Consider the following 19,382-nt stretch of genomic DNA (forward strand, 5'->3'; position numbering starts at 1 on the left):
AACAGATGTGGGAAATTAACCTCTAATTGGCATTGTAACCCGTGTGTGTCACCTTGTGTTTCTGTACCAAGGCCAAACATTCCAGGGGAGGGGAACTTTCAATCAGGACCATTTGTGTGATTTATGTTATCATTATGATTTAAAAAGTAGCCAAACAACTATCTGATAATAAATGGATTCGTATGATCACTATCCTCAAATAAAAGACTTTTTTTTGTATGATCAGTCATATTTTCAAGTTCAATTCCAAAATTTCACGATTTCTGCCGGGGTATGCAAACTTTTGGGCACAATGGTATTGTAAAAGCGGAACGTCAGGGACTTTCTCAGCGCCTTTCATCTAGGGCTCATTTACACTTGCTTCAAAATATATAATTGGACACTTTTTTAAAGTGCTCTGAATGCCAATCAAAGCTCCTATCACCAATTAAAATGGATAGCTTACAGTCCTGTTTGCTTTTCTTTGCTTCGCTTCAAAAATTATACCCCATGTTGCTTTCTTGGTGCTTCAAAGCAACTTCAAAGTCTCCATAGAAGTCTATGACAACGCTCGCTTACAGCACCTGCAGCTTTTGAGAGGCTTTTATTCAGCTTTAGCTTCGCTTTGGAGGAATTGCAGGTATGAGATATGTAAACCAACAAGCGAACCAGAAAGATGTCATCAGAAGTCACTTCCGGTTTATGTGTATATATTCTGGGAGTGTCCACTGAATACGTTACATCTGGTGTGCAGCGTGGAAGGTGAGCGGGGATTGGAGCAGAGCAACTAGCAGGCGGCACATGTGGGGGGCAACATAGCGGAAGATGTGTGGTGACCCAAGAGAGAGGACTGTGTGGCAGAGGATCTGAGCTGGGAGACTGGAGCAGGAGAAACTAGCAATGTCACATGTGGTGCACAACATGGGAGCAATATAGTGGGAGGTGATCGGGGACCAAAGAGAGAGGAGGATCTGAGAACCAGAGAATAAGCAGAGCTGGGGGTTACTACCGAGTGGGGGATCAGCGGGGCTGGGGGTTACTACCGAGTGGGGCATCAGCAGAGCTGGGGGTTACTACTGAGTGGGGCATCAGCAGAGCTGGGGGTTACTACCGAGTGGGGCATCAGCAGAGCTGGGGGTTACTATCGAGTGGGGGATCAGTAGAGCTGTGGGGTTACTACTGAGTGGGGGATCAGCAGAGCTGGGGATTACTACCGAGTGGGGCGTCAGCACAGCTGGGGGTTACTACCGAGCGTGGCGTTAGCAGAGCTGGGGGTTACTATTGAGTGGGCATCAGCAGAGCAGGGGGTTACTACCGAGTGGGGCATCAGCAGAGCTGGGGGTTACTACCGAGTGGGGAATCAGCAGAGCTGGGGGTTACTACTGAGTGGGGCGTCAGCAGAGCTGGGGGTTACTATTGAGTGGGGCAGCAACAGAGCTGGGGGTTACTATTGAGTGGGGGATCAGCAAAGCTGGGGGTTACTACAGAGTGGGGCATCAGCAGAGCTGGGGGTTACTATTGAGTGGGGCAGCAACAGAGCTGGGGGTTACTATTGAGTGGGGGATCAGCAGAGCTGGGGGTTACTACAGAGTGGGGCATCAGCAGAGCTGGGGGTTACTATTGAGTGGGGCATCAGCAGAGCTGGGGGTTTCTATCAAGTGGGGCATCAGCAGAGCTGGGAGTAACAACCTAGTGGGGCATCAACAGAGCTGGGGGTTGCTATCGAGTGGGGGATCAGCAGAGCTGGGGGTTACTACAGAGTGGGAGATCAGCAGAGCTGGGGGTTACTACAGAGTGGGGCATCAGCAGAGCTGGGGGTTACTACTGAGTGGGGCATCAACAGAGCTGGGATTTACTATTGAGTGGGGGATCAGCAGAGCTGGGGGTAACGACCGAGTGGGGCATCAACAGAGCTGGGGGTTGCTATCGAGTGGGGGATCAGCAGAGCTGGGGGTTACTACTGAGTGGGGCATCAGCAGAGCAGGGGGTACTACTTAGCAGGGGTTCTGATGAATGATGGTACTAACAAGCTGGGAATCTGCTGAACAGAGGTACTAATGAGCTGCAGAATGGGGGTACTACTGATCTGGGGGTTCTACTGGACTCATTTAAAACAAATGAAAAATCAACACGCACGGGGCATTTGCCAAGCTTCATTAAAGCTTCAAAGAAGCCTCATCGAAGCATCACTGAAGCACCGAAAGCACATCAAAAAAGCACGTTGAAGCAGTAAGCGCTTTAATGTGTGTTAAAGTCGAAGCAAGTGTAAATGAGACCTTACAGTCATCACTGCTCCCTGTATCATACAAGACCACCCACCAATAAAGTAGAATAGGACCCAGCATCATTGAAGAGTAAATGATAACAAAAATGGCTGCAATTGGGGCATCTAGAGAGGAGGGAGGTTGACTGGGGGGGGGGCTTTACCCAGAGTTCGGCTTTACCTTCCAAAAAAAAAAATCCCTCAACTTTGTGCATGTATGAATGCGGTGGAGACATTACATTGTAAGCTGCTAAACCAATAGGAGCTTATTAATGTAAAATAATTCCATCAATAAACAATGGGGGCTTAAAGCTGAACTCGGGGATAAGCAAGTATTGTCCAAAACCCATTCATCCTGTGTATTCTTCCTTGAATCTCGGTGCGCTTTGTGTATTTTTTCCAGATCTGTGCAGCAATCCAGTGTGGGACTTTCCCTCTGTGCAGGAGCTTCCTGTAATAAAGACCGCTCACTGCTGCTCTCTCTCCTTGTGTAGGGTGACTGGTCTTGTCTCCGCCCCCTGTTGTAGTTTTCTGCAGGCAGCCTGTAGTGGGTGGAGCCTGTTGGGCTCCTCCCACATCTCTGCTCTCTGCACAGGCTATGTACAGCAAAATGATGATGTTACTGCTCAGCGGAGTATTTAGGTTTTGTGCTGCCCTAGGCAACACAACAATTGCCCCCCCCCCCTGCAGAAAGAGTCTGACATTGACCAAGAACACCCCTAGCCTCCATCCGAACCTTCCACTACCACTGCCCCCCATAAACCAGCCACCATTCCCCATGGCAAGAAAGACACTCACCTTCACAGCTCTGGACATCCCCAGGAACAAGAGTCGGGCTGTGTATACACCATCATGAAACCCACAACATCTCTTGGAACCCACCAGGTCCCCATGCTGCGTGTGTCCCTTCTTCCATTCCTCTTTCCAAGGGGCAGTGCTGCCCCCCCTGAAAAATGCCGCCCTAGGCAAATGCCTTGTCTGCCTTGTGGTAAATACACCCCTGTTACTGCTACTTTTGCAAGGTAACATCCTGTTTTGTAAAGGCATCTGGTGGTCATGTTTGTGGAGTGGAGTTTTGTAGGCCCCGAGTTCAGCTTTAATAGTTTGCATTTTGTATTCTATTTAATAAATAAAAGGTATCATTTGTACTCGGTTGTTTTTTGCAGTGATCCCAGCCGTGATGTACAGCTCTTATTTTCTGTTTATAAGACTTGATAAAATGTGTTATTTTCGAAAACGTCTCTTGGTGCTGATTATCTGTGGAAATCGTGATTGCCTTATGGAAACGATTACTCAAACTGTCTGCAAATCTGCCTTTCTTACAAAATAAACTAAAAATTACGGGTGAGTTAAAGAAGGTCAGGAAAGGAATTTGTTGATAACAAAAAACTTGTGTGATATCACTCTTGTCTTCATTTCTACATTGGTTCATACACATGTGAATACAGTGCACTGCAGAGACAGTCAAACTATGATCCACTGGTGCGATTTTCCTTCACTTTGTGAATGGAAACCCAACTGGAAGAGAAAGGAATGCTCTAAAACTCTTAGACAGTTGTCACCGAAACAGGTGTCCCCATTGGAGGCCTCGTTCCTGTTCTGGGGAAAACCTCAAATTTTTGGATTTTTCATCAATGTCCTGACCATAAAATAAACTTTAACAAAGTAGTCCTAGTATTCATTATTTTCTACTCAATCTGCCATAAAAAAATAATAAATACATTCCCTATCAAAGTTTCAAAGTATACATTGCACTGCTAAAAGTGAGACTGTGACTTCCACTGTTCACTTTCAATAGAAAAAACATGAAGGGACCTCCAGTCATGTAGGACTTGAGACAAGAACTGTATGGAGTAAGAATTCCATCACCAAAACCACAGATGAAAACCCACTGGAAAAATAGGACCACACTGCATGAAGTAATACCCTCCAAGTACATCTCTCCAAAACTGAGCTCCTAGTTTTCCCCCCAGCCCACGCCCCCCCCCCCGACCTCTCCATCAAGACCAACAACTCCACCATCAGTCCCTCCCCTCAAGCCAGAGTACTAGGTGTCTTCCTAGACTCCAATCTGTCCTTCCAGCCCCAAGTCCAATTGCTGACTAATGCAGGCCATAGATGGGTCGAAAATCGGCCGATTTTTCTTTTAAAAAAACGAACAATCGGTCGTTCAAGTGGCCGACGTTACCACCAATGGTAAAAAAAATCGGCCGATTTTCATCCCGTATACAGCTGGCAAAAAGTGTCCCTGCAGAGAGCTCTGCTATTTCTGACAGTTCTCTGACAGTTCCTTGACATTTACAGCGGTTGCAACATTGTATCTATATGTTTCCATTTAGGATACAGATGTTTTTATTCGGAAACAAATAGATACAATGTTGCAACCGCTGTAAATGTCAAGGAACTGTCAGAGAACTGTCAAAGAAATAGCGGAGCTCTCTGCAGAGACACTTTTTGCTAGACTGGAATTCCTCTTATTTTCATCCTACTTCTTCTTCTTCTTTTTTTTCATCCTCATCCTCTTCTTCTTCTTCTTCTTCTTCATCCTCATCTTCTTCTTCTTCTTCTTCTTCATCCTCTTCTTCTTCTTCTTCTTCTTCTTCTTCATCCTCTTCTTCTTCTTCTTCTTCATCCTCATCCTCTTCTTCTTATTATTCATCCTCATCCTCTTCTTCTTCTTCTTCTTCCTCATCCTCATCCTCTTCTTCTTCTTCATCCTCATCCTCTTCTTCTTCTTCATCCTCATCCTCTTCTTCTTCTTCTTCTTCTTCATCCTCTTCTTCTTCTTCCTCATCCTCTTCTTCTTCATCCTCATCCTCTTCTTCTTCTTCATCCTCTTCTTCTTCATCATCATCATCCTCTTCTTCTTCATCCTCTTCTTCTTCTTCATCCTCATCCTCTTCTTCTTCTTCATCATCCTCATCCTCTTCTTCTTCTTCCTCATCCTCATCCTCTTCTTCCTCATCCTCTTCTTCTTCATCATCCTCATCCTCATCTTCTTCTTCTTCTTCTTCCTCATCCTCTTCTTCTTCTTCTTCATCCTCTTCTTCTTCATCCTCTTCTTCTTTTTCTTCTTTTTGTCTTCCTCTTGCAGGTCACTGCTCATGTGCAGATTTTTTATCGGTAAAAAATCGGCTGATTAGCCCATTAATGCCGCGAAAATCGGCCGATCGGCCGATTTTTTTCCAACTTTACCAAAAAAAAACCGGCCAAAATCCCGAAAAACGGCCGACCAAATAGCCCACTAACGATCCGAAAATCGGCCGATTTTATTTTCGGCCGAAAAATCGGCCGATTTTCGACCCATCTATGGCCTCCATAACTCATGTAGACTTCACCTCCGCAACATCTCCAAAATATGTCCGTTCCTAACCCCGGAAACTACTAAGCAACTCATTCACTCCCTTATTATTTCACGACTTGACTACTGTAACTCCCTCCTCATCGGCTTACCTCACCGCAGGCTATCCCCACTTCAGTCCATCTTGAATGCTGCGGCCAGACTCATCCACCTCACAAACCGCTCCGTATCCGCCACCCCCCTCTGCCAGTCCCTCCACTGGCTTCCGATTGCACAATGGATAAAATTCAAAATGCTAACAAAGCTGTTCATAATACTGCCCCAAACTACATCACCGATCTGGTATCCAAATACCACCCAAAACGTACTCTCTGCTCCTCACAAGACCTCCTACTCTCTAGTTACCTGGTCTTCTCCTCCCATGCCCGCCTCCAGGACTTCTCCAGGGCTTCCCCCATCCTCTGGAACTCCCTACCCCAATCCATCAGACTATCACCTACTCTCCTCACCTTTAGGCGCACCCTGAAAACCCATCTCTTCAGGGAAGCCTACCCGGCCCTCAGCTAATTACTGAACTCCTCCACTCTTCCTACCACTTCATCCCCCACAGTTGTTTCCTCCTGTACCACTTTCCCCTCCCTCCTAGATTGTAAGCTCCAAGGAACAGGGCCCTCGAACCGCTCGTGTATTGTATCGTATTGTTACTGTACTGTCTCGTGTATTGTCTCCCATTATAATGTAAAGCGCTGAGCAAACTATTGGCGCTATATAAATCCTGTATAATAATAATACCCATTCAGAAACTATCCTTCTGGTTGGAGTATAAGGGTCTGAGATCTTCAAAAGCTTCTCTGTTCCAAAATGATAGCCATAGTGGACATAATGACTCCCAGGCATAGCAAAAATAAAAGAAAGAAGGAATCTCCAATTGTATATTACCCTTCATTAAAGCGGTAAAAGGTCTTTCTGGTGAGTTTTCACCTGTCCACTATGGCCACCATTTTGGAATGGAGGAGCTTTTGAGGATATGAGACCCTTACAGTATATTCCAACAAAGAGGGTAGTTTCTGAATATGTATTTCATCTAATAAGCTCCTACTTTCCTGGGGAGTTTTGACATGTGGTTGGGTGGTATTCTTACTGCATACACCTTCCTGTCAGAAGGTAATACATAAAAATGGCAAAAATCACGCAAAAGTAAACTGAAAAATTAAGCCGCTGGCAAAACAATCAGATAAATTGTGTGCAAATATACATAAATAAATTGCCACGCTAAAACATCACTAAACCTAAGTGTGTACATATAAACAACAGTGAGAACAATAAATCTGTAGAAAACACCATCAAGGCAGAATCCCAAATCAAGTCCAAATCAGAAAGAATATATAAATACAGTCCCAAAGTCCTGGTGTGTGTGAAATCAGTCACCGTGTATCTCCGATAAAGCAGGTGCACCACCACCATATATTAGTAGGACTCTTACCGAAGCACATGGACTCTTAACCTAATGGTGTTTTCTACACATTCATTGTTCTTTTGTTCATATGTTTACATACATAGTTTACATAGTTAGTCTGGCTGAAAAAAGTCAAAAGTCCATCCAGTTTCACCAGGGGAAATATTCCTTCCTGATCCCCCGAGAGGCAATCGGATATTCCCTGGATCAACTTTACCTATAAATGTTATATCCAGTTATATTCTGTGTATCCAAGAAAGAATCCAGGACTTTTTTAAAGCAATCCACTGAGCTGGCCAGAACCAACTTTTGAGGGAGTCTATTCCACATTTTCACAGCTCTTACTGTGAAAAAACCTTTCCGTCTTTGGAGATTACATTTCTTTTCCTCCAGACATAAAGAGCGCCCCCTTCTCCTTTATGATGACCTCATGGTGATAAACACTACACTGAGTTCACTATATGAACCACTGATGTATTATACATGGTGATCATATCCCCCCTTATGTATTATACATGGAGATCATATCCCCCCTTATGTATTATACATGGTGATCATATCCCCCCTTATGTATTATACATAGAGATCATATCCCCCCTTATGTATTATACATGGTGATCATATCCCTCCTTATGTATTATACATGGAGGTCATATCCCCCTTATGTATTATACATAGAGACCATATCCCCCCTTATGTATTATACATGGAGACCATATCCCCCTTATGTATTATACATGGTGATCATATCCCCCCTTATGTATTATACATGGAGATCATATCCCCCCTTATGTATTATACATGGAGATCATACCCCCCCCCCCTTATGTATTATACATGGAGATCATATCCCCCCCCCCTTATGTATTATACATGGTGATCATATCCCCCCTTATGTATTATACATGGAGATCATATCCCCCCTTATGTATTATACATGGAGATCATATCCCCCCTTATGTATTATACATGGAGATCATACCCCCCCCTTATGTATTATACATGGAGATCATATCCCCCTTATGTATTATACATGGAGATCATATCCCCCCTTATGTATTATACATGGAGATCATACCCCCCCCTTATGTATTACACATGGAGATCATATCCCCCCTTATGTATTATACATGGAGATCATATCCCCCCATTATGTATTATACATAGAGATCATATCCCCCCTTATGTATTATACATGGAGATCGTATCCCCCCTTATGTATTATACATGGTGATCATATCCCCCCTTATGTATTATACATGGAGATCATATCCCCCCTTATGTATTATACATGGAGATCATATCCCCCCTTATGTATTATACATGGTGATCATATCCCCCTTATGTATTATACATGAAGATCATATCCCCCCTTATGTATTATACAAGGTGATCGTATCCCCCCTTATGTATTATACATGGAGATCATATCCCCCCTTATGTATTATACATGGAGATCATATCCCTCCTTATGTATTATACATGGAGATCATATCCCCCCTTATGTATTATACATGGAGATCATATCCCCCTTATGTATTATACATGGAGATCATATCCCCCTTGTGTATTATACATGGAGATCATATCCCCCTTATGTATTATACATAGAGACCATATCCCCCCTTATGTATTATACATGGTGATTCCAGATGAGGTGTTACTAATGATTTATACCGGGGGAAATGATATCTCTCTCTCTGGAGTCTATACCTCTCCTAATACAAGAGAGGGTTTTGCTCGCTTTAGAAACTGCAGCTTGGCATTGCATGTCATTATTAAGCTTGTGATGTACCAGAACTCCCAAATCCTTCTCCACCATTGACCCCCCCAGTTGTACCCCCCCTAGTATGTATGATGCATGCATATTCTTAGCCCCTCAAGTGCAGAACCTTACATTTATCAACATTAAACCTCATCAGCCACATAGTTACCCAATTAATTGTACAATTACAATTGTAATTTGGATTTAGCTATGTTTCAGCATGGTAATTTATTAATGTATAGAAGGTACTACATGATTGGAGGTTGCTTTCCTTTGGTCCTGTTGACAGTGATCACCTGGACAACTAAAAGGGTAACTTTCTAGAGAAGCCTAGATAGCAACAAAAAAAACTAAAAATGGTGCCGGTGGCTGGGATGGGTTTCCAGCTTGGTGATTCTCCAGTGGTGGTTTTGGTGGGGCTGTGTTTGAGTCCTGGGCTGCTTGACTTCTGGAGTTTCCTGGAGGGGGGTGATGGTTCCTCAGGTTGACAGCTGACAGCTTTGTAGGTGTGGTGAGGAATGCCTCACATGGAAAGACATTCATTGCAACTTCATTTGTTTTTAAAACACTACAGCCAACATGGTTTGGGGACTGGGTTCCCCCTTCTTCAAAGCTTGTAATATTACGTCTGCCATGTGCTGTTTGACCACTTGGGAGGCCCTTTCTGAGTGGAAGGGTTTTTGCAGAGAACTGGTGTAGCACCTTTTTTTTGCCCCACCACAGCTACACAAAAACCCATAAAAACACGATGAGGTTCTGATTTTTTTCCCACTGTATCAAAAAAAAAAAATGTTTTGGCTTTAGATACTCAATTTGCTGAGCCTTAAATAGGACCCCTGGACACATAAAAGCCTACCTCTCAGAAACCTGTAATTTGCTATATACACGTATCCAGGTGTTGGGTACAGCAATATGAAGAAGGAAACATTGCCTTTTATTCTTCTCTCCCTCTACTGAGATACTGATATTAAGCTGGTATTATGCAACCAGCAGGGGGAGAGCTAAACCAAGCATCCCTATAGACTTCTATGCAGAGCGCTGAGAATCCTGGAGGTTGTAATTTTAGAGGATAGCCATATAATGGAGCAAATAGACTCCTTACACTACAGATCCCAATATACACTGTGCAGTAGGAGGAGTGGAGAGATGATTTTTATTAAACTGCCCAGGAAAGTATTTGCTCTTGAACCAAGAGAGAGAACATTTATCTGGATATTCACCTACCAGAGGGAGACCATAGTAGCGGAGATCTGAGCCTGATCTTGGGAGTGAGGCCACCCAGGGGCAATACCCACAGCACCTGCACCGCTGCCACAGGGAGACTGGAGCGTCAACTCACCCTCTGCTTCCCACTGCTGGTCACCAGAGGCTTTTTGTGGAGAGACCAAGGGGGCCCCTTTCTACAGCAAGAGGCCACTGCAGCATCCTGGGGACTGGTGAGAGGGCTATCCGCCCATTGCTGGTACTGCTAGCTGGGACTGAGCCACTGAGAGCAGGGCCCAACCCATACCACACTTATACTGCACTCTAACCCACACTTATTCTAAACCTAGACTGCATTATACCAAACCTTTACTGTATCTGAACCAGGGGCGGACTGACCATTCGAGCACTCGGGCACTGCCCGAGGGCCCGGGGTCAGTAGGGGGCCCCATGAAATGCCCCTGGTACCTTTTTTATAGGTTTTTTTGAGTGTGGGCAAGGGCACAGGGGCCCCATGATCCCCTATTGCCTGGGGGCCCCATGAGTTGTCAGTCCACCCCTGATCTGAACCACATCTACCTTACACCTGTGCCAAGAATTTATTGTACCTATACTAAATGCAGGTTAATTGGTACTGTATTTAAGTGCACCAATGCTCGTAAAGGGCCCCAACGATAGCCAGCAGAAGAACATCTCAAAGGACTGCCCCTCCCGTAATAATAATTATGCAAGTCACCTTTGTTCCCCTGCTCCCTCCTCTACCATCCTCCTTTTTTTTTTGGACAGTGAATACCCAGTTGGTCTAGGACTAGCATCACCGCCATTAATGCGCTCCGGCAGTATAGTTCCAGCACTCAGTAGATGAAACTTTATTACTGCTCACTGCTGCAATTGAGCTGACCTTGCTACTGTATATGCTAATATGGATGCCAGATGTCATCTTATTCCTAGTCCAAATTGGTAATCACTTTGTAAGGTAAACAGTGTTATTACCATTGTTAATCTATTTTCTGCTTGCCTAGTTACCAATCATATTCAGTGACAATATATTATGTTTGCCCCTACCTGTCAGGGACCGCCGCGGCTCCATCCTCGGCGCACGCGCACTAGCGGCGGCTCACGCCGGGACACAAGCACCAGGTCCCGGCGGGCCGCGGCTGACAGGATGCCACGCATGCGCAGTAGGAGCCGCGGGCGCGCCTCGGGCGGCCAATGACAGCGCGGGGGCACGTCCTGGGCGGCCAATGACAGTGCAGGGCGCGATATTTAAAGATGCCCTGCACTGTCACAAATCGCCGCAAGGTCTGACCTGTTATTTGAAGTTTCCTGTGCCCTGTGATATTAGACCCGGATTGTTTGACCTCTCTGCCTGCTCCAGCTCTGACCCGGATTATCTGACTACGCTACCTTCTACTGAGTTTGACCCGGATTGCCCCTGACTACGCTGCCTTCTCCTATCCCGACCCCCCGCTTGTTTGACCATTCTGCGGACTGACTTCGATACTGACCCTGCGTGTGACCTGACCACTCTCTGCCTGCCGTCTTTGTACCTCGCCATTCCCCACGGTGACAACCGCCGGTTTATCCTGCCTGGTCCTGCTGGCCTCCTCACATCTGGCTCTCTTCTGGTTTACTCTCATCCCCGGAGGCTCCCTCTGCCACTGGTGGTATTGCTCGGAGGTCGTGACCTGGTCCTGGTTCTGCTCCAAGTCCATCCCCACCATCAGGGGCCCTGGTGAAAACGGAGACCGGGACTTAGACTCCACGCTCCGGGTGATTCCGCCAAGTGGGCTGCCAGAGGTACCACCTGGCGGATCCGTAACACTACCACCTGGTTTGGTGTCAGTTTTCTTTGAAATAGCACTACAATTGGGTACTTGGTATTAATTTCAGTGATTTCTTGTTATCTTGTATGTTTGTACACTCAACCTGGTGTGTCAGAGGGGCTGAGGTTCTTGAGAAGGTCGAGGTAAAGTACAAAGATGGGGTCAGCACTGCATCCAAAAATGTATAATTGCACATTTCACTGACTGCACCACCTGCTGGTGAAAACAGGTATTATGACAATCTAAAAATACCATTTCCCATAAAACCATTGCTTTTTTGTCCTTGGACTTCATTTCAAGTTCAATTACTGCTTGGGGGGGGGGGAGTTAACTAGGTACGTAACTTGAATTGGCTGTCCATACCTCCAGTGCAGCTTGGAAACTGTAGAATGTTCAAGGTTCTGGTATCTTCTGCCAGCCTCGATTTAGAACCCTGGTATGTCCGCTAGTGGTATGTGCCTCTCTTTAGATCACAAAGGCCCAGGGTGTTGCATTCATGGATGCAGAGCATGTACGGGAATTTCAACTTTGGAGCCGCAGCCTTCCATACAGTGTTGTAGCTACAATAATACGATTCCTGGGCCACTTCCAATGGCCATCAGGGTTAGAGGAGGAAGCACCAAGCTTCAAAATGTAACAACTGTGTAAATATCCCAGAGGGACACACTAACCTAAGTAAAGGGCCACAAATTATATAGTACACTAGCTTTCTTATTAAAAAAAAATTCTGCTTTTTTGGAAATAGATCGACATTTAAATACCTGTAACAAAGCTATATCTGATATTATTAAATAAATAATTATAGAAAAAACCCTAATAAATATAAATCAAACAGTATTCAAATAATAACAATAAATTATAATTGTTTTATTAACTATAAGTATTAATTATTAATGATGATGGTGATTATCATTATTATTCATGATGATTTTTATTATTATTTAACCTACAAATATTTCTTATATCTGAGATAAAAGCATTTTAATATTTTCTACTAGTATCCAGTGGTACGTCCCATACAAAGAGCTGTAGTTTTTTTGAGGCTCTTTTAACAGCCATTGTAAAACATTGAGCAGGGAGATCAGATTGCACAGATTGAAGAAGAGTCCGGTACACACATTCTGATATTCGCCTGGTTCAGCCAGATTAATTTTGGTATGTGAGTACTGCTTACTGTTCAGCAGAAGCTGATGTGATAACCAGCTTCTGTCCGACGGCTCTGCTTTAAAACCTGCAATCGCTGCAGTGCTGATCGTTAGGTGGGGTCAGTATACCATAGCACAGTGGGAGCGATCCTCGCATCAAAATTGCTTGTGTTGATGCAGGGATTATTCAGGTTTGTTTTTCGTTTAGCCTGCTGGATGAAAGAAATAAAACTGTACAGTATACCCAACTTTAGTATACAGGAGGAACACACCCCTTTTACGCTCTTCCAGCCTAGGAATAGGGACACAAATTATACATCCCGGGACTTTGAAGTCTGAGTGTTTTGTGTGTTCCCTCTAGCAAAAATATAGCTTTTTAATAAAAAGCTTTAACAGTTATTAAAAAAAAATAATTTCAATGTAAAATTAAAAGATAAAATAAAGATACCGTACTAGTACTACTAATAATAATGAAATGAAATGACAAAAAAATGATTTTGAACAAAAATTTAAAAAAAAATTGTAATATTTAAAAATAAAAGAAAAAAAATTAAAATGTAAAATTAAAAGATAAAATAAAGATACTAGTACTACTAATAACAATGAAATGAAATGACAAAAAATTATTTTGAAAAAAAAAAATAAAATTGTAATATTTGAAAATAAAAGAAAAAAATTAAAATGTAAAATTAAAAGATAAAATAAAGATACTAGTACTACTAATAATAATGAAATGGAAAAAAAAATGATTTTGAACAAAGATTAAAAAAAAATTGTAATACTTAAAAATAAAAGAAAAAAATGTATTAAACTCTCAACAATATAGAAATGACCAAAAACCCTAATTTTGTTTTATACTGAGAGGATATAAGAAACCTACCTGCTGTAGTTTACGTTCAGACATTTTTCTGATAAAAAAAGATTTTGAACAAAAATTAAAAATAAAAAAAAAATGTATCTTGTGCACTGGGCTACTAACTAAAACTGCATTGTTTCAGATACCTTATTATTATTATTATTATTATTATTACAGGATTTATATTATTATTATTATTATTATACAGGATTTATATTATTATTATTATTATTATTATACAGGATTTATATTATTATTATTATTATTATACAGGATTTATATAGTGCCAACAGTTTGCGCAGCACTTTACAAAATGAAGGCAGACATTCCAGTTACAATATAATTTGGTACAATCTAGGATATTTAGAAATGCCCTGGAACCTTGTTTGTGTAGATGCAGACCTCTTATGTTCCCTGATTCAATACTCCATATCAAGCATAGCAGGAATTGGGAGTTTACACATCACTTTACCATGTGACAAGAGCTTGCAGTCCCACCCAGGAGCAGTATAGAAATCCTGCTGAACTTGCCTGCCCTGGACTTTTATAAAACTCGGATCAGATACAAGCGAAGGGGGACATTCTGACCTTCCTAAGTATCATTTGTAGTTCTTCGATTTATTTCACTGGAAATAAAAATACACAAGCAGTAAAGACCTACTTCACCTCCCATTAATTGTAACACTAGCGAGTCTTCCTCATTTCTCCTCTAAATAATCTGTGTTCTCTGAATTAGCCAGAAAATCCCAAATGACCGCCCAATTATAGAATTAATTCCTATCTCTGCCCCATTACATTGTACAAATATACAGTTTAAGGACGCAAAACCCTTTTTAATTGAGTGAGTAAATCTTGTGCTCTGTATTTATTTGGAAAGTGCCAAAATAACTCCGGCATTCTGGAAGGGCAGATGTATTACAAAATATTTGTGTAAAAAAAAAAAAAAATCGCAGCAATCAGTGAGATAATAAACCGTGCGCAAATATATCCCTAAACACGTTGTTTATGAAAGAGGTCTTTGAGGGAATTAATCAGCGCTGCCACCATTAACCATGGGAAGAACTAAAGCTGAACTCCAGGCGGATATAAAGATACAAAATAATGCAGCTCTGTATTCATTCATCAATAAATGCACTGTGAATGCCTGGATTCCAATCGGTATCAGCTCTGTAGCAGAGCTCAGAGAGGGGGAGGGAGAAGCAGCACAAGGAGCTGACCACACATTATAATCTGTACCAGGGGTCTCCAAACTGTAGGCCAGATGTGGCCCTTTGCTTGCCTTTATTCGGCCCTTTGGGCACTCCACTGATACAAGGCACCATCCCTTCCACTGACACCAAAGACAGGGCACTATTCCTCCCACTGACACCAATTATAGGGCACTATTCCTCCCACTGACACCAATGATTGTGGCAGTATTCCTTCCACTGACTCCAGTCATAGGGGACTATTCCTCCCACTGACACCAACACTAGGGCACTATTCCTCCCACTGACACCAATGATGGGGCACTATTCCTCCCGCTGACACCAATGATTGGGGTACTATTCCTCCCACTGACGCCAACAATGGGGCACTATTCTTCCCACTGACACCAATGATGGGGCACTATTCCTCCCACTGACGCCAATGATTGGGGTACTATTCCTTTCACTGACACCAACAATGGGGCACTATTATTTCCATTGACACCAATTATGGGGCACCATTCCTTCCACTGACACCAGTTTGGAGACCTGTAGGCCAGATGTGGCCCTTTGCTTGCCTTTATTCGGCCCTTGGGGCACTCCACTGATACAAGGCACCATCCCTTCCACTGACACCAAAGACAGGGCACTATTCCTCCCACTGACACCAATGATTGTGGCAGTATTCCTTCCACTGACTCAAGTCATAGGGTACTATTCCTCCCACTGACACCAACACTGGGGCACTATTCCTCCCACTGACACCAATAATGGGGCACTATTCCTCCCACTGGCGCCAATGATTGGGGTACTATTCCTCCCACTGACACCAACAATGGGGCACTATTCTTCCCACTGACACCAATGATGGGGCACTATTCCTCCCACTGATGCCAATGATTGGGGTACTATTCCTCCCACTGACGCCTATGATTGGGGTATTATTCCTTCCACTGACACCAACAATGGGGCACTATTATTTCCATTGACACCAATTATGGGGCACTATTCCTTCCACTGACATCAGTTATAGGGCACTATTCCTCCCACTGAAACCAATGTTCTGGCACTATTCCTTCCACTGACACCATTTATGTAATTTTTTTTACTTCCATTTAGTAAACCAAGCTCATGGCATTTTCTACTCCCACTGACCACAGTCCGGCCCCTGTAGAGACTGAAGGGCAGTAAACTGGCCCTTTGTTTCAAAGGTTTGGAGACCCCTGATCTAATATAGCTCTTCACAACCTACTTTATATTTACCACCAGCAATGTAGTGCTGGTTTCTCTTCATCTATAAAGAACCGTAGATAAGTGTCTAGTATAGATGGTAACTGGTGTGAGAGTCCCTCATAGTTCAGGCCTGGTATAAATTTTAAGAGGGACCCTATGAAAAAGAATGTCTCACACAGTCCAGTGACTGGGATAGTCCTTCTCCAGACCAGATCCCTTGTGGTGAGGTCCTGCAATCATCTTCTAGGAAGATCCATCCAGGTCCTCAGCCCTGACACAGCTGAACAGTCCAAGTGCTGCTTGAGGGCAACAGCCCCTCAAGCTCTGGAACCCTCCTGGGGAGAGAGAACCCAGCTCTCCAGGGACTATTTATCACCCTTCCAGCTCCCTTCTGGACACTCCTCTCCAGGAATTGGCTGGAGCATGATAAATATTCAGACTGGGTATTTGCATCTTTCTCCCTAAGCTCCGGAAGATTCTTCTAGAAGCAGGAGGAATCAAACTTCCAGCCTGTGAAACCCTGAACAGACCAGGACAAATGATCACTGCTCCCTAGATTGCAGAGGGGGCCAAAAACTGAAATGTACCTAGCATCCTACGCTAGGAGAGTGCGACATCAAAAATGAAATAAATAGTGTTTTCATTTTGTGGTGCTCAGATACCATGTAACAAAGGGGTTAATTATCTCAGGAATTTCGATGATAGTTGTCCATACATTCGAATAACCTGGATGAGATTTACATACGACAAAAGGTGAAATAAAACTAAAAATACATGTTGTGGATAGCGATCATGGCCGGATCTAGGGAGGTGCTGGGGTGGGCTAAGCCCCTTAGATTCCTGTGGTGCCCCCCCAAAACCAGCAGCCTTCTCCCACCTCCACCCCAGGACACTCTGCCCAACCATGCACAGTGATAAGCAGCACAGCCCTTGGCACCAGGGGCGTATTCTCACCCAAATTACCGGTTCTATACTGCCTTGACACATATATTGACATTCACAAATTCACGAGGAAATTAGCCATGAAAAGGTATTTCCTGAATGCCCCTCCCACGAGCATCTCCTCTAACCCTGCCAATAGCATTTTTAAACATTCAGGCCTTAAGAATGCTTCCCTGTTCAATCCTCCAGCCCACTCATATGTTAATGTTTTTAAAAGTTTAGTATTAAAAGACCTAGAAAAAATTAAGGTCAGAAATAGAGATAATTATAAACACAGAGATTCCCTGGTAAAATCATTACTGGAAGAAAAAGATCTGGTGGTGCGCCCAGCGGATAAAGGCGGGGGTGTAGTTATTATGGACAAGACCGACTATGTGAAGCAAGTGTATCTTATCCTAAATGATAAGAACACCTATCAAACTCTTGATCGAAATCCTCTGGTCCCATATAAAAGATCATTGAGGAGTATTATTAATAAGGGCTATGACATGGGTAATTTAACTAAAAAGGAAAAAGATTTTTTGTGTCCTATCTCACCCAAATTACCGGTTCTATACTGCCTGCCAAAGATACATAAAGATCTGACTAATCCTCCTGGGAGACCCATAGTGAGTGGCATTGGCTCTTTAAGTTCAAAGATTGGTGAATACATCGATCAATTTTTGCAGCCTCTTGTGGCCAGGACACCAGCATTTCTAAGAGACACTAAACAAATGCTTGTAGACATTAAAACTACCAAGCTGGATTCTCCTACATATTTGGTCACAGCAGATGTGTCAGTGCTTTATAGTAATATCAAACATGACGATGGAATGGCGGCAGCAGATTTTTACCTTAATATGGCCACAGACATCCCTCCAATACAAAGAACATTTATTTTAGACCTTCTTAAATTTGCCATGACACACAATTATTTTTGGTTTGGGAATGAATTTTATCTACAAACTACTGGTGTCGCTATGGGCGCTAAGTTTGCCCCGAGTCTGGCAAATTTATTTATGGCTAGATGGGAGGAAGATCTCATCTACTCCAGGGAATGGCCTAGTCTTTTGTTTTACCGGAGGTATATTGATGACATGTTCTTATTGTGGCAGTGGGATGAATTCACTCTTAAGAATTTTTTTACTACATTAAATTTTAATGAATTAAATATTAAACTCTCCTATCAGTATGATCTTAAACAAATCGATTTTTTAGATCTTACCCTTTTTGTATCAGGAATGGACATTTTAACTAAAACATTTTTTAAAGAGACGGACCGTAATAGTTTTATTCCGCTTGACAGTTGTCATCACCCGAAATGGTTAATGAACATTCCAAAAGGCCAATTTCTTCGGATAAAAAGAAACTGTGATAATATTGAGGACTTTCATAGACAATCTATAATTTTAAAAGAGAGGTTTTTGGAAAAAGGGTATGATGAACCTTTTTTGACCAAAGTAATAGAGGAAGTACAAAACATAGATAGAAATGAATTACTCAAGCCCACTACAGCCGCCAATAATAACATTATTTGTCCCTTTATTACAAACTTTAATACCCAATATAAAGATGTTTCCAAAATAATTAAGAAAAACTGGTCCATCCTTCTGAATGACCCACTATTGGGAAAAGTACTACCCAACCGTCCAGAGATCATTTTCCGGAGAGCACCCCCCCTTAGGTTGTCTTTAACCCCTAACATTGTGAACCCCCCAAAAACTGTAACATTTAATCTTGGGCATAAGGGTTTTTATCCTTGTAATAGGTGCATGATTTGTGTTGATAATGGTATACACAAGAGACCGGTGAAGACTTTTGCGTCTAATACCACCAACAGGACCTATGAAATCAATAACACCATCACTTGTAATAGTACACACGGTGTTTACCTACTAGAGTGCGGCTGTGGGAAACAATATGTTGGGAGGACAACAAGAAGGTTACGGGACAGACTGCGTGAGCACTTAAAAAATATTAAAAAAGGTTTTAAGGACCATTCATTATCTTTACATTACCGGCTGTGCCACAACAACAATCCCAAATGCTTGAAATTTGCTGCTATAGACATGATTAAACCACATTGGAGGGGTATTTACAAAAAGAGATCGGTTGCTAGGTTGGAAACCAAGTGGATTTATGAGCTTCAGTCTTTTTTTCCTCAAGGTCTGAATGTAGACCTTGACATTAATTGTTTTATTGATACAAGTTGATATATTTAGTACATTTTTAATGTTTTATGAGGCT

The sequence above is a fragment of the Staurois parvus genome, unplaced genomic scaffold (genome assembly GCF_062004578.1).
Source record: "Staurois parvus isolate SC_StPar_1 unplaced genomic scaffold, SC_StPar_1.0 ptg001154l, whole genome shotgun sequence".
In the NCBI taxonomy this organism is placed as follows: domain Eukaryota; kingdom Metazoa; phylum Chordata; class Amphibia; order Anura; family Ranidae; genus Staurois; species Staurois parvus.